The 12,500-nt window shown below is 45.6% G+C and overlaps 16 non-coding genes across 16 annotated transcripts; all 16 read right to left on the bottom strand.

Moving 5' to 3' along the window:
- Nucleotides 1-2,308: 2,308 nt before the first annotated feature.
- On the bottom strand, nt 2,309-2,427 carry LOC123451666. The gene has a single exon (XR_006632493.1). It is a non-coding gene; the product is annotated as a 5S ribosomal RNA (ribosomal RNA).
- Nucleotides 2,428-3,195: 768 nt separating this feature from the next.
- Nucleotides 3,196-3,314, bottom strand: LOC123451279. The gene has a single exon (XR_006632165.1). It is a non-coding gene; the product is annotated as a 5S ribosomal RNA (ribosomal RNA).
- Nucleotides 3,315-3,646: 332 nt separating this feature from the next.
- Nucleotides 3,647-3,765, bottom strand: LOC123451261. Its single transcript, XR_006632148.1, has one exon. It is a non-coding gene; the product is annotated as a 5S ribosomal RNA (ribosomal RNA).
- Nucleotides 3,766-4,847: 1,082 nt separating this feature from the next.
- On the bottom strand, nt 4,848-4,966 carry LOC123451274. Its single transcript, XR_006632160.1, has one exon. It is a non-coding gene; the product is annotated as a 5S ribosomal RNA (ribosomal RNA).
- Nucleotides 4,967-5,934: 968 nt separating this feature from the next.
- Nucleotides 5,935-6,053, bottom strand: LOC123451306. Its single transcript, XR_006632190.1, has one exon. It is a non-coding gene; the product is annotated as a 5S ribosomal RNA (ribosomal RNA).
- Nucleotides 6,054-6,592: 539 nt separating this feature from the next.
- Nucleotides 6,593-6,711, bottom strand: LOC123451262. Its single transcript, XR_006632149.1, has one exon. It is a non-coding gene; the product is annotated as a 5S ribosomal RNA (ribosomal RNA).
- Nucleotides 6,712-7,037: 326 nt separating this feature from the next.
- Nucleotides 7,038-7,156, bottom strand: LOC123451308. The gene has a single exon (XR_006632192.1). It is a non-coding gene; the product is annotated as a 5S ribosomal RNA (ribosomal RNA).
- A 527-nt stretch (nt 7,157-7,683) lies between these two features.
- LOC123451263 lies at nt 7,684-7,802 on the bottom strand. Its single transcript, XR_006632150.1, has one exon. It is a non-coding gene; the product is annotated as a 5S ribosomal RNA (ribosomal RNA).
- Nucleotides 7,803-8,131: 329 nt separating this feature from the next.
- Nucleotides 8,132-8,250, bottom strand: LOC123451322. The gene has a single exon (XR_006632205.1). It is a non-coding gene; the product is annotated as a 5S ribosomal RNA (ribosomal RNA).
- A 425-nt stretch (nt 8,251-8,675) lies between these two features.
- LOC123451328 lies at nt 8,676-8,794 on the bottom strand. Its single transcript, XR_006632211.1, has one exon. It is a non-coding gene; the product is annotated as a 5S ribosomal RNA (ribosomal RNA).
- A 579-nt stretch (nt 8,795-9,373) lies between these two features.
- On the bottom strand, nt 9,374-9,492 carry LOC123451264. Its single transcript, XR_006632151.1, has one exon. It is a non-coding gene; the product is annotated as a 5S ribosomal RNA (ribosomal RNA).
- A 326-nt stretch (nt 9,493-9,818) lies between these two features.
- LOC123451309 lies at nt 9,819-9,937 on the bottom strand. The gene has a single exon (XR_006632193.1). It is a non-coding gene; the product is annotated as a 5S ribosomal RNA (ribosomal RNA).
- A 527-nt stretch (nt 9,938-10,464) lies between these two features.
- LOC123451269 lies at nt 10,465-10,583 on the bottom strand. The gene has a single exon (XR_006632155.1). It is a non-coding gene; the product is annotated as a 5S ribosomal RNA (ribosomal RNA).
- Nucleotides 10,584-10,915: 332 nt separating this feature from the next.
- LOC123451441 lies at nt 10,916-11,034 on the bottom strand. The gene has a single exon (XR_006632316.1). It is a non-coding gene; the product is annotated as a 5S ribosomal RNA (ribosomal RNA).
- A 515-nt stretch (nt 11,035-11,549) lies between these two features.
- On the bottom strand, nt 11,550-11,668 carry LOC123451662. The gene has a single exon (XR_006632489.1). It is a non-coding gene; the product is annotated as a 5S ribosomal RNA (ribosomal RNA).
- A 669-nt stretch (nt 11,669-12,337) lies between these two features.
- On the bottom strand, nt 12,338-12,456 carry LOC123451326. Its single transcript, XR_006632209.1, has one exon. It is a non-coding gene; the product is annotated as a 5S ribosomal RNA (ribosomal RNA).
- Nucleotides 12,457-12,500: the final 44 nt, after the last annotated feature.

Genomic DNA, 12,500 nt, shown 5'->3' on the forward strand with positions numbered 1-12,500 from the left:
CTACTACTACTACTACTACTACTACTACTACTAGTCGTTGGGTGTCAAGCGCGGTGGGAAAAGTCACAGAGGTCGTGGCGGTGCTCGTGTTGTCGGGGTAGAGAGGGAGCGGTGAAATTCTTGTGTTAAACTCGTCTCCGTTGCCGAGGCAAATGTGGCAATGGACATGGGAGGGGCAAGCTAAAACATATCACAAACGTCAGAAATAAGAAAACTACTACTACTACTACTACTACTACTAGTCGTTGGGTGTCAAGCGCGGTGGGAAAAGTCACAGAGGTCGTGGCGGTGCTTGTGTTGTCGGGGTAGAGAGGGAGCGGTGAAATTCTTGTGTTAAACTCGTCTCTGTTGTCGAGGAAAATGTGGCAATGGACACGGGAGGGGCAAGCTAAAACATATCACAAACGTCAAAAATAAGAAAACTAGTAAACGTCAAAAATAAGAAAACGAGTGTTGGGGAACGTCGCATGGGAAACAAAAATTTACCTACGCGCACGAAGACCTATCATGGTGATGTCCATCTACGAGAGGGGATGTGTGATCTACATACCCTTGTAGACCGTACAGCAGAAGCGTTAGTGAACGCGGTTGATGTAGTGGAACGTCCTCACGTCCCTCGATCCGCCCCGCGAACTATCCCGCGATCAGTCCCACGATCTAGTACCGAACGGACGGCACCTCCGCGTTCAGCACACATACAGCTCGACGATGATCTCGGCCTTCTTGATCCAGCAAGAGAGACGGAGAGGTAGAAGAGTTCTCCGGCAGCGTGACGGTGCTCCGGAGGTTGGTGATGACCTTGTCTCAGCAGGGCTCCGCCCGAGCTCCGCAGAAACGCGATCTAGAGGGAAAACCGTGGAGATATGTGGTCGGGCTGCCGTGGCAAAAGTTGTCTCAAATCAGCCCTAAAACCCCACTATATATAGGAGGGAGGGAGGGGAGGAGGCAGCCTCAAAACCTAATGGTTTGGCCGAAATTGGAGGTGGAGGAGTCCTACTCCAATCCTACTTGGAGTAGGATTCCACCTTCCCACTTGGAAACTCTTTCCACCTTGTGTTTTTTCCTTCTCAAACCTTATGGGCCTTAGTGGGAACTTATTCCAGCCCACTAGGGGCTGATTTATCTCTTCCCATAGCCCATGAGACCCCTTGGGGCGTGACACCCCTCCCGATGGTCCCCGGCACCCCTCCCGGCACTCCCGATACACTACCGATGAGCCCGAAACTTTTCCGGTGACCAAAACAGGACTTCCTATATATCAATCTTTACCTCCGGACCATTTCGGAACTCCTCGTGATGTCCTGGATCTCATCCGGGACTCCGAACAACATTCGGTAACCAACCATATAACTCAAATACACATAAAACAACGTCGAACCTTAAGTGTGCAGACCCTGCGGGTTCGAGAACTATGTAGACATGACCCGAGTGACTCCTCGGTCAATATCCAATAGCGGGACCTGGATGCCCATATTGGATCCTACATATTCTACGAAGATCTTATCGTTTGAACCTCAGTGCCAAGGATTCATATAATCCCGTATGTCATTCCCTTTGTCCTTCGGTATGTTACTTGCCCGAGATTCGATCGTTAGTATCCGCATACCTATTTCAATCTCGTTCACCGGCAAGTCTCTTTACTCGTTCCGTAATACAAGATCCCGTAACTTACACTAAGTCACATTGCTTGCAAGGCTTGTGTGTGATGTTGTATTACCGAGTGGGCCCCGAGATACCTCTCCGTCACACGGAGTGACAAATCCCAGTCTCCATCCATACTAACTCAACGAACACCTTCGGAGATACCAGTAGAGCATCTTTATAGTCACCCAGTTACGTTGCGACGTTTGATACACACAAAGCATTCCTCCGGTGTCCGTGAGTTATATGATCTCATGGTCATAGGAACAAATACTTGACACGTAGGAAACAATAGCAACAAAATGACACGATCAACATGCTACGTCTATTAGTTTGGGTCTAGTCCGTCACATGATTCTCCTAATGATGTGATCCCGTTATCAAGTGACAACACTTGCCTATGGCCAGGAAACCTTGACCATCTTTGATCAACGAGCTAGTCAACTAGAGGCTTATTAGGGACAGTGTTTTGCCTATGTATCCACACAAGTATTGTGTTTCCAATCAATACAATTATAGCATGGATAATAAACGATTATCATGAACTAAGAAATATAATAATAACTAATTTATTATTGCCTCTAGGGCATATTTCCAACAACGAGGTCATATAGATCACGGTCCCGCGTCATCCTTGTCACGTGGCGCAAAAGTATATTTATAAAGGGGAATGCAACACGAGGACTTCCCAGGAGGTCACCCATCCTAGTACTACTCTCGCCCAAGCACGCTTAACTTCGGAGTTCTGATGGGATCCGGTGCTTTAGTGCTGGTATAATCGCATCCGACATGCAACTATCTATTTGTTCCTTATGCTTGCCCCTACTACTAGTACTACTACTAGTACTACTACTACTACTACTACTACTACTACTACTAGTACTACTACTACTACTAGTACTACTACTACTACTACTACTACTACTAGTCGTTGGGTGTCAAGCGCGGTGGGAAAAGTCACAGAGGTCGTGGCGGTGCTCGTGTTGTCGGGGTAGAGAGGGAGCGGTGAAATTCTTGTGTTAAACTCGTCTCCGTTGTCGAGGCAAATGTGGCAATGGACACGGGAGGGGCAAGGTAAAAAATATCACAAACGTCAAAAATAAGAAAACTACTACTACTACTACTACTACTACTACTACTACTTCTACTACTACTACTATTACTACTACTACTACTAGTCGTTGGGTGTCAAGCGCGGTGGGAAAAGTCACAGAGGTCGTGGCGGTGCTCGTGTTGTCGGGGTAGAGAGGGAGCGGTGAAATTCTTGTGTTAAACTCGTCTCCGTTGTCGAGGCAAATGTGGCAATGGACACGGGAGGGGCAAGCTAAAACATATCACAAACGTGAAAAATAAGAAAACTAGTAAACGTCAAAAATAAGAAAACGAGGTCATATAGATCTCGGTCCCGCGTCATCCTTGTCACGTGGCGCAAAAACGTATCACAAACGTCAAAAATAAGAAAACTAGTAAACGTCAAAAATAAGAAAACGAGGTCATATAGATCACGGTCCCGCGTCATCCTTGTCACGTGGCGCAAAAATATATTTAAAAAAGGGAATGCAACACGAGGACTTTCCAGGAGGTCACCCATCCTAGTACTACTCTCGCCCAAGCACGCTTAACTTCGGAGTTCTGATGGGATCCGGTGCTTTAGTGCAGGTATGATCGCATCCGACATGCAACTATCTATTTGTTCCTTATGCTTGCCCCTACTACTACTACTACTACTACTAGTCGTTGGGTGTCAAGCGCGGTGGGAAAAGTCACAGAGGTCGTGGCGGTGCTCGTGTTGTCGGGGTAGAGAGGGAGCGGTGAAATTCTTGTGTTAAACTCGTCTCCGTTGTCGAGGCAAATGTGGCAATGGACACAGGAGGGGCAAGCTAAAACATATCACAAACGTCAAAAATAAGAAAACTAGTAAACGTCAAAAATAAGAAAACGAGGTCATATAGATCACGGTCCCGCGTCATCCTTGTAACGTGGCGCAAAAATATATTTAAAAAGGGGAATGCAACACGAGGACTTCCCAGGAGGTCACCCATCCTAGTACTACTCTCACCCAAGCACGCTTAACTTCGGAGTTCTGATGGGATCCGGTGCTTTAGTGCTGGTATGATCGCATCCAACATGCAACTATCTATTTGTTCCTTATGCTTGCCCCTACTACTACTACTACTACTACTACTACTACTACTACTACTACAACAACTACTACTACTACTACTACTACTACTACTAGTACTACTACTACTACTTCTACTAGTCGTTGGGTGTCAAGCGCGGTGGGAAAAGTCACAAAGGTCGTGGCGGTGCTCGTGTTGTCGGGGTAGAGAGGGAGCGGTGAAATTCTTGTGTTAAACTTGTCTCCTTTGTCGAGGCAAATGTGGCAATGGACACGGGAGGGGCAAGCTAAAACATATCACAAACGTCAAAAATAAGAAAACTACTACTACTACTACTTCTACTACTACTACTACTATTACTACTACTACTACTAGTCGTTGGGTGTCAAGCGCGGTGGGAAAAGTCACAGAGGTCGTGGCGGTGCTCGTGTTGTCGGGGTAGAGAGGGAGCGGTGAAATTCTTGTGTTAAACTCGTCTCCGTTGTCGAGGCAAATGTGGCAATGGACACGGGAGGGGCAAGCTAAAACATATCACAAACGTCAAAAATAAGAAAACTAGTAAACGTCAAAAATAAGAAAACGAGGTCATATAGATCACGGTCCCGCGTCATCCTTGTCACGTGGCGCAAAAATATATTTAAAAAGGGGAATGCAACACGAGGACTTCCCAGCGGAGTTCTGATGGGATCCAGTGCTTTAGTGCTGGTATGATCGCATCCGACATGCAACTATCTATTTGTTCCTTATGCTTGCCCCTACTACTACTACTACTATTACTACTACTACTACTATTACTACTACTACTACTACTAGTCGTTGGGTGTCAAGCGCGGTGGGAAAAGTCACAGAGGTCGTGGCGGTGCTCGTGTTGTCGGGGTAGAGAGGGAGCGGTGAAATTCTTGTGTTAAACTCGTCTCCGTTGTTGAGGCAAATGAGGCAATGGACACGGGAGGGGCAATCTAAAACATATCACAAACGTCAAAAATAAGAAAACTAGTAAACGTCAAAAATAAGGAAACGAGGTCATATAGATCACGGTCCCGCGTCATCCTTGTCACGTGGCGCAAAAGTATATTTAAAAAGGGAATGCAACACGAGGACTTCCCAGGAGGTCACCCATCCTAGTACTACTCTCGCCCAAGCACGCTTAACTTCGGAGTTCTAATGGGATCCGGTGCTTTAGTGCTGGTAAGATCGCATCCGACATGTGACTATCTATTTGTTCCTTATGCTTGCCCCTACTACTACTACTACTACTACTACTACTACTACTACTACTACTACTACTACTACTACTAGTACTACTACTACTACTACTACTACTAGTAGTAGTAGTAGTACTACTACTACTACTACTACTACTAGTACTACTACTACTACTACTACTACTACTACTAGTAGTAGTAGTAGTAGTACTACTACTACTACTACTACTACTACTACTACTACTACTACTACTAGTCGTTGGGTGTCAAGCGCGGTGGGAAAAGTCACAGAGGTCGTGGCGGTGCTCGTGTTGTCGGGGTAGAGAGGGAGCGGTGAAATTCTTGTGTTAAACTCGTCTCCGTTGTCGAGGCAAATGTGGCAATGGACACGGGAGGGGCAAGCTAAAACATATCACAAACGTCAAAAATAAGAAAACTAGTAAACGTCAAAAATAAGAAAACGAGGTCATATAGATCACGGTCCCGCGTCATCCTTGTCACGTGGCGCAAAAATATATTTAAAAAGGGGAATGCAACACGAGGACTTCCCAGCGGAGTTCTGATGGGATCCAGTGCTTTAGTGCTGGTATGATCGCATCCGACATGCAACTATCTATTTGTTCCTTATGCTTGCCCCTACTACTACTACTACTATTACTACTACTACTACTATTACTACTACTACTACTACTAGTCGTTGGGTGTCAAGCGCGGTGGGAAAAGTCACAGAGGTCGTGGCGGTGCTCGTGTTGTCGGGGTAGAGAGGGAGCGGTGAAATTCTTGTGTTAAACTCGTCTCCGTTGTTGAGGCAAATGAGGCAATGGACACGGGAGGGGCAATCTAAAACATATCACAAACGTCAAAAATAAGAAAACTAGTAAACGTCAAAAATAAGGAAACGAGGTCATATAGATCACGGTCCCGCGTCATCCTTGTCACGTGGCGCAAAAATATATTTAAAAAGGGGAATGCAACACGAGGACTTCCCAGGAGGTCACCCATCCTAGTACTACTCTCGCCCAAGCACACTTAACTTCGGAGTTCTGATGGGATCCGGTACTTTAGTGCTGGTAAGATCGCATCCGACATGTGACTATGTATTTGTTCCTTATGCTTGCCCCTACTACTACTACTACTACTACTACTACTACTACTACTACTACTACTACTACTACTACTACTACTACTACTACTACTACTACTACTACTAGTACTACTACTACTACTACTACTACTACTAGTAGTAGTAGTACTACTACTACTACTAGTACTACTACTACTACTACTACTACTAGTACTACTACTACTACTACTACTACTACTACTACTACTACTACTACTACTACTACTAGTCGTTGGGTGTCAAGCGCGGTGGGAAAAGTCACAGAGGTCGTGGCGGTGCTCGTGTTGTCGGGGTAGAGAGGGAGCGGTGAAATTCTTGTGTTAAACTCGTCTCCGTTGTCGAGGCAAATGTGGCAATGGACACGGGAGGGGCAAGCTAAAACATATCACAAACGTCAAAAATAAGAAAACTAGTAAACGTCAAAAATAAGAAAACGAGGTCATATAGATCACGGTCCCGCGTCATCCTTGCCACGTGGCGCAAAAATATATTTGAAAAGGGGAATGCAACACGAGGACTTCCCAGGAGGTCACCCATCCTAGTACTACTCTCGCCCAAGCACGCTTAACTTCGGAGTTCTGATGGGATCCGATGCTTTAGTGCTGGTATGATCGCATCCGACATGCAACTATCTAATTGTTCCTTATGCTTGCCCCTACTACTACTACTACTAGTCGTTGGGTGTCAAGCGCGGTGGGAAAAGTCCCAGAGGTCGTGGCGGTGCTCGTCTTGTCGGGGTAGAGAGGGAGCGGTGAAATTCTTGTGTTAAACTCGTCTCCGTTGTCGAGGCAAATGTGGCAATGGACACGGGAGGGGCAAGCTAAAACATATCACAAACGTCAAAAATAAGAAAACTAGTAAACGTCAAAAATAAGAAAACGAGGTCATATAGATCACGGTCCCGCGTCATCCTTGTCACGTGGCGCAAAAATATATTTAAAAAGGGGAATGCAACACGAGGACTTCCCAGGAGGTCACCCATCCTAGTACTACTCTCGCCCAAGCACACTTAACTTCGGAGTTCTGATGGGATCCGGTACTTTAGTGCTGGTAAGATCGCATCCGACATGTGACTATCTATTTGTTCCTTATGCTTGCCCCTACTACTACTACTACTACTACTACTACTACTACTACTACTACTACTACTACTACTAGTACTACTACTACTACTACTACTACTAGTAGTAGTAGTAGTACTACTACTACTACTACTACTACTAGTACTACTACTACTACTACTACTACTACTACTAGTAGTAGTAGTAGTAGTACTACTACTACTACTACTACTACTACTACTACTACTACTACTACTAGTCGTTGGGTGTCAAGCGCGGTGGGAAAAGTCACAGAGGTCGTGGCGGTGCTCGTGTTGTCGGGGTAGAGAGGGAGCGGTGAAATTCTTGTGTTAAACTCGTCTCCGTTGTCGAGGCAAATGTGGCAATGGACACGGGAGGGGCAAGCTAAAACATATCACAAACGTCAAAAATAAGAAAACTAGTAAACGTCAAAAATAAGAAAACGAGGTCATATAGATCACGGTCCCGCGTCATCCTTGCCACGTGGCGCAAAAATATATTTGAAAAGGGGAATGCAACACGAGGACTTCCCAGGAGGTCACCCATCCTAGTACTACTCTCGCCCAAGCACGCTTAACTTCGGAGTTCTGATGGGATCCGATGCTTTAGTGCTGGTATGATCGCATCCGACATGCAACTATCTATTTGTTCCTTATGCTTGCCCCTACTACTACTAGTACTACTAGTCGTTGGGTGTCAAGCGCGGTGGGAAAAGTCCCAGAGGTCGTGGCGGTGCTCGTCTTGTCGGGGTAGAGAGGGAGCGGTGAAATTCTTGTGTTAAACTCGTCTCCGTTGTCGAGGCAAATGTGGCAATGGACACGGGAGGGGCAAGCTAAAACATATCACAAACGTCAAAAATAAGAAAACTAGTAAACGTCAAAAATAAGAAAACGAGGTCATATAGATCACGGTCCCGCGTCATCCTTGTCACGTGGCGCAAAAATATATTTAAAAAGGGGAATGCAACACGAGGACTTCCCAGGAGATCACCCATCCTAATACTACTCTCGCCCAAGCACGCTTAACTTCGGAGTTCTGATGGGATCCGGTGCTTTAGTGCTGGTATGATCACATCCGACATGCAACTATCTATTTTTTCCTTATGCTTGCCCCTACTACTACTACTACTAGTAGTACTACTACTACTACTACTACTACTAGTACTACTGGTACTACTACTACTACTACTACTACTACTACTACTACTACTACTACTACTACTACTACTAGTCGTTGGGTGTCAAGCGCGGTGGGAAAAATCACAGAGGTCGTGGCGGTGCTCGTGTTGTCGGGGTAGAGAGGGATCGGTGAAATTCTTGTGTTAAACTCGTCTCCGTTGTCGAGGCAAATGTGGCAATGGACACGGGAGGGGCAAGCTAAAACATATCACAAACGTCAAAAATAAGAAAACTAGTAAATGTCAAAAATAAGAAAACGAGGTCATATAGATCACGGTCCCGCGTCATCCTTGTCACGTGGCGCAAAAATATATTTAAAAAGGGGAATGCAACACGAGGACTTCTCAGGAGGTCACCCATCCTAGTGCTACTCTCGCCCAAGCACGCTTAACTTCGGAGTTCTGATGGGATCCGGTACTTTAGTGCTGGTATGATCGCATCCGACATGCAACTATCTATTTGTTCCTTATGCTTGCCCCTACTACTACTACTACTACTACTACTAGTAGTCCTTGGGTGTCAAGCGCGGTGGGAAAAGTCACAGAGGTCGTGGCGGTGCTCGTGTTGTCGGGGTAGAGAGGGAGCGGTGAAATTCTTGTGTTAAACTCGTCTCCGTTGTCGAGGCAAATGTAGCAATGGACACGGGAGGGGCAAGCTAAAACATATCACAAACGTCAAAAATAAGAATACTACTACTACTACTACTACTACTACTACTACTAGTACTACTACTACTACTACTACTACTAGTCGTTGGGTGTCAAGCGCGGTGGGAAAAGTCACAGAGGTCGTGGCGGTGCTCGTGTTGTCGGGGTAGAGAGGGAGCGGTGAAATTCTTGTGTTAAACTCGTCTCCGTTGTCGAGGCAAATGTGGCAATGGACACGGGAGGGGCAAGCTAAAACATATCACAAACGTCAAAAATAAGAAAACTAGTAAACGTCAAAAATAAGAAAACGAGGTCATATAGATCACGGTCCCGCGTCATCCTTGCCACGTGGCGCAAAAATATATTTGAAAAGGGGAATGCAACACGAGGACTTCCCAGGAGGTCACCCATCCTAGTACTACTCTCGCCCAAGCACGCTTAACTTCGGAGTTCTGATGGGATCCGATGCTTTAGTGCTGGTATGATCGCATCCGACATGCAACTATCTAATTGTTCCTTATGCTTGCCCCTACTACTACTACTACTAGTCGTTGGGTGTCAAGCGCGGTGGGAAAAGTCCCAGAGGTCGTGGCGGTGCTCGTCTTGTCGGGGTAGAGAGGGAGCGGTGAAATTCTTGTGTTAAACTCGTCTCCGTTGTCGAGGCAAATGTGGCAATGGACACGGGAGGGGCAAGCTAAAACATATCACAAACGTCAAAAATAAGAAAACTAGTAAACGTCAAAAATAAGAAAACGAGGTCATATAGATCACGGTCCCGCGTCATCCTTGTCACGTGGCGCAAAAATATATTTAAAAAGGGGAATGCAACACGAGGACTTCCCAGGAGGTCACCCATCCTAGTACTACTCTCGCCCAAGCACACTTAACTTCGGAGTTCTGATGGGATCCGGTACTTTAGTGCTGGTAAGATCGCATCCGACATGTGACTATCTATTTGTTCCTTATGCTTGCCCCTACTACTACTACTACTACTACTACTACTACTACTACTACTACTACTACTACTACTAGTACTACTACTACTACTACTACTACTAGTAGTAGTAGTAGTACTACTACTACTACTACTACTACTAGTACTACTACTACTACTACTACTACTACTACTAGTAGTAGTAGTAGTAGTACTACTACTACTACTACTACTACTACTACTACTACTACTACTACTAGTCGTTGGGTGTCAAGCGCGGTGGGAAAAGTCACAGAGGTCGTGGCGGTGCTCGTGTTGTCGGGGTAGAGAGGGAGCGGTGAAATTCTTGTGTTAAACTCGTCTCCGTTGTCGAGGCAAATGTGGCAATGGACACGGGAGGGGCAAGCTAAAACATATCACAAACGTCAAAAATAAGAAAACTAGTAAACGTCAAAAATAAGAAAACAAGGTCATATAGATCACGGTCCCGCGTCATCCTTGTCACGTGGCGCAAAAATATATTTAAAAAGGGGAATGCAACACGAGGACTTCCCAGGAGGTCACCCATCCTAATACTACTCTCGCCCAAGCATGCTTAACTTCGGAGTTCTGATGGGATCCGGTGCTTTAATGCTGGTATGATCGCATCCGACATGCAACTATCTATTTGTTCCTTATGCTTGCCCCTACTACTACTACTACTACTACTAGTCGTTGGGTGTCAAGCGCGGTGGGAAAAGTCACTGAGGTCGTGGCGGTGCTCGTGTTGTCGGGGTAGAGAGGGAGCGGTGAAATTCTTGTGTTAAACTCGTCTCCGTTGTCGAGGCAAATGTGGCAATGGACACGGGAGGGGCAAGCTAAAACATATCACAAACGTCAAAAATAAGAAAACTAGTAAACGTCAAAAATAAGAAAACGAGGTCATATAGATGACGGTCCCGCGTCATCCTTGTCACGTGGCGCAAAAATATATTTAAAAAGGGGAATGCAACACGAGGACTTCCCAGGAGGTCACCCACCCTAGTACTACTCTCGCCCAAGCACGCTTAATTTCGGAATTCTGATCGGATCCGATGCTTTAGTGCTGGTACGATCGCATCCGACATGCAACTATCTATTTGTTCCTTATGCTTGCCCCTACTACTACTACTACTACTACTACTACTACTACTACTACTACTACTACTAGTACTAGTACTACTACTACTAGTACTACTACTAGTACTACTACTACTACTACTACTAGTACTACTACTACTACTACTACTAGTACTACAACTAGTACTACTACTACTACTACTACTACTACTACTACTACTACTACTACTACTACTACTACTACTAGTCGTTGGGTGTCAAGCGCGGTGGGAAAAGTCACAGAGGTCGTGGCGGTGCTCGTGTTGTCGGGGTAGAGAGGGAGCGGTGAAATTCTTGTGTTAAACTCGTCTCCGTTGTCGAGGCAAATGTGGCAATGGACACGGGAGGGGCAAGCTAAAACATATCACAAACGTCAAAAATAAGAAAACTAGTAAACGTCAAAAATAAGAAAACGAGGTCATATAGATCACGGTCCCGCGTCATCCTTGTCACGTGGCGCAAAAATATATTTAAAAAGGGGAATGCAACACGAGGACTTCCCAGGAGGTCACCCAACCTAGTACTACTCTCGCCCAAGCACGCTTAACTTCGGAGTTCTGATGGGATCCGGTGCTTTAGTGCTGGTATGATCGCATCCGACATGCAACTATCTATTTGTTCCTTATGCTTGCCCCTACTACTACTACTACTACTACTACTACTACTAGTACTACTACTACTACTACTACTACTACTACTACTACTAGTACTACTACTACTACTACTACTACTACTACTACTAGTACTACTACTACTACTACTACTACTACTACTACTACTAGTCGTTGGGTGTCAAGCGCGGTGGGAAAAGTCACAGAGGTCGTGGCGGTGCTCGTGTTGTCGGGGTAGAGAGGGAGCGGTGAAATTCTTGTGTTAAACTCGTCTCCGTTGTCGAGGCAAATTTGGCAATGGACACGGGAGGGGCAAGCTAAAACTTATCACAAACGTCAAAAATAAGAAAACTAATACTACTACTACTACTACTACTACTACTAGTCGTTGGGTGTCAAGCGCGGTGGGAAAAGTCACAGAGGTCGTGGCGGTGCTCGTGTTGTCGGGGTAGAGAGGGAGCGGTGAAATTCTTGTGTTAAACTCGTCTCCATTGTCGAGGCAAATGTGGCAATGGACACGGGAGGGGCAAGCTAAAACATATCACAAATGTCAAAAATAAGAAAACTAGTAAACGTCAAAAATAAGAAAACGAGGTCATATAGATCACGGTCCCGCGTCATCCTTGTCACGTGGCGCAAAAATATATTTAAAAAGGGGAATGCAACACGAGGACTTCCCAGGAGGTCACCCATCCTAGTACTACTCTCGCCCAAGCACACTTAATTTCGGAGTTCTGATGGGATCCGGTTCTTTAATGCTGGTATGATCGCATCCGACATGCAACTATCTATTTGTTCCTTTTGCTTGCCCCTACTACT

Source organism: Hordeum vulgare, chromosome 4H (genome assembly GCF_904849725.1).
Source record: "Hordeum vulgare subsp. vulgare chromosome 4H, MorexV3_pseudomolecules_assembly, whole genome shotgun sequence".
In the NCBI taxonomy this organism is placed as follows: Eukaryota; Viridiplantae; Streptophyta; class Magnoliopsida; order Poales; family Poaceae; genus Hordeum; species Hordeum vulgare.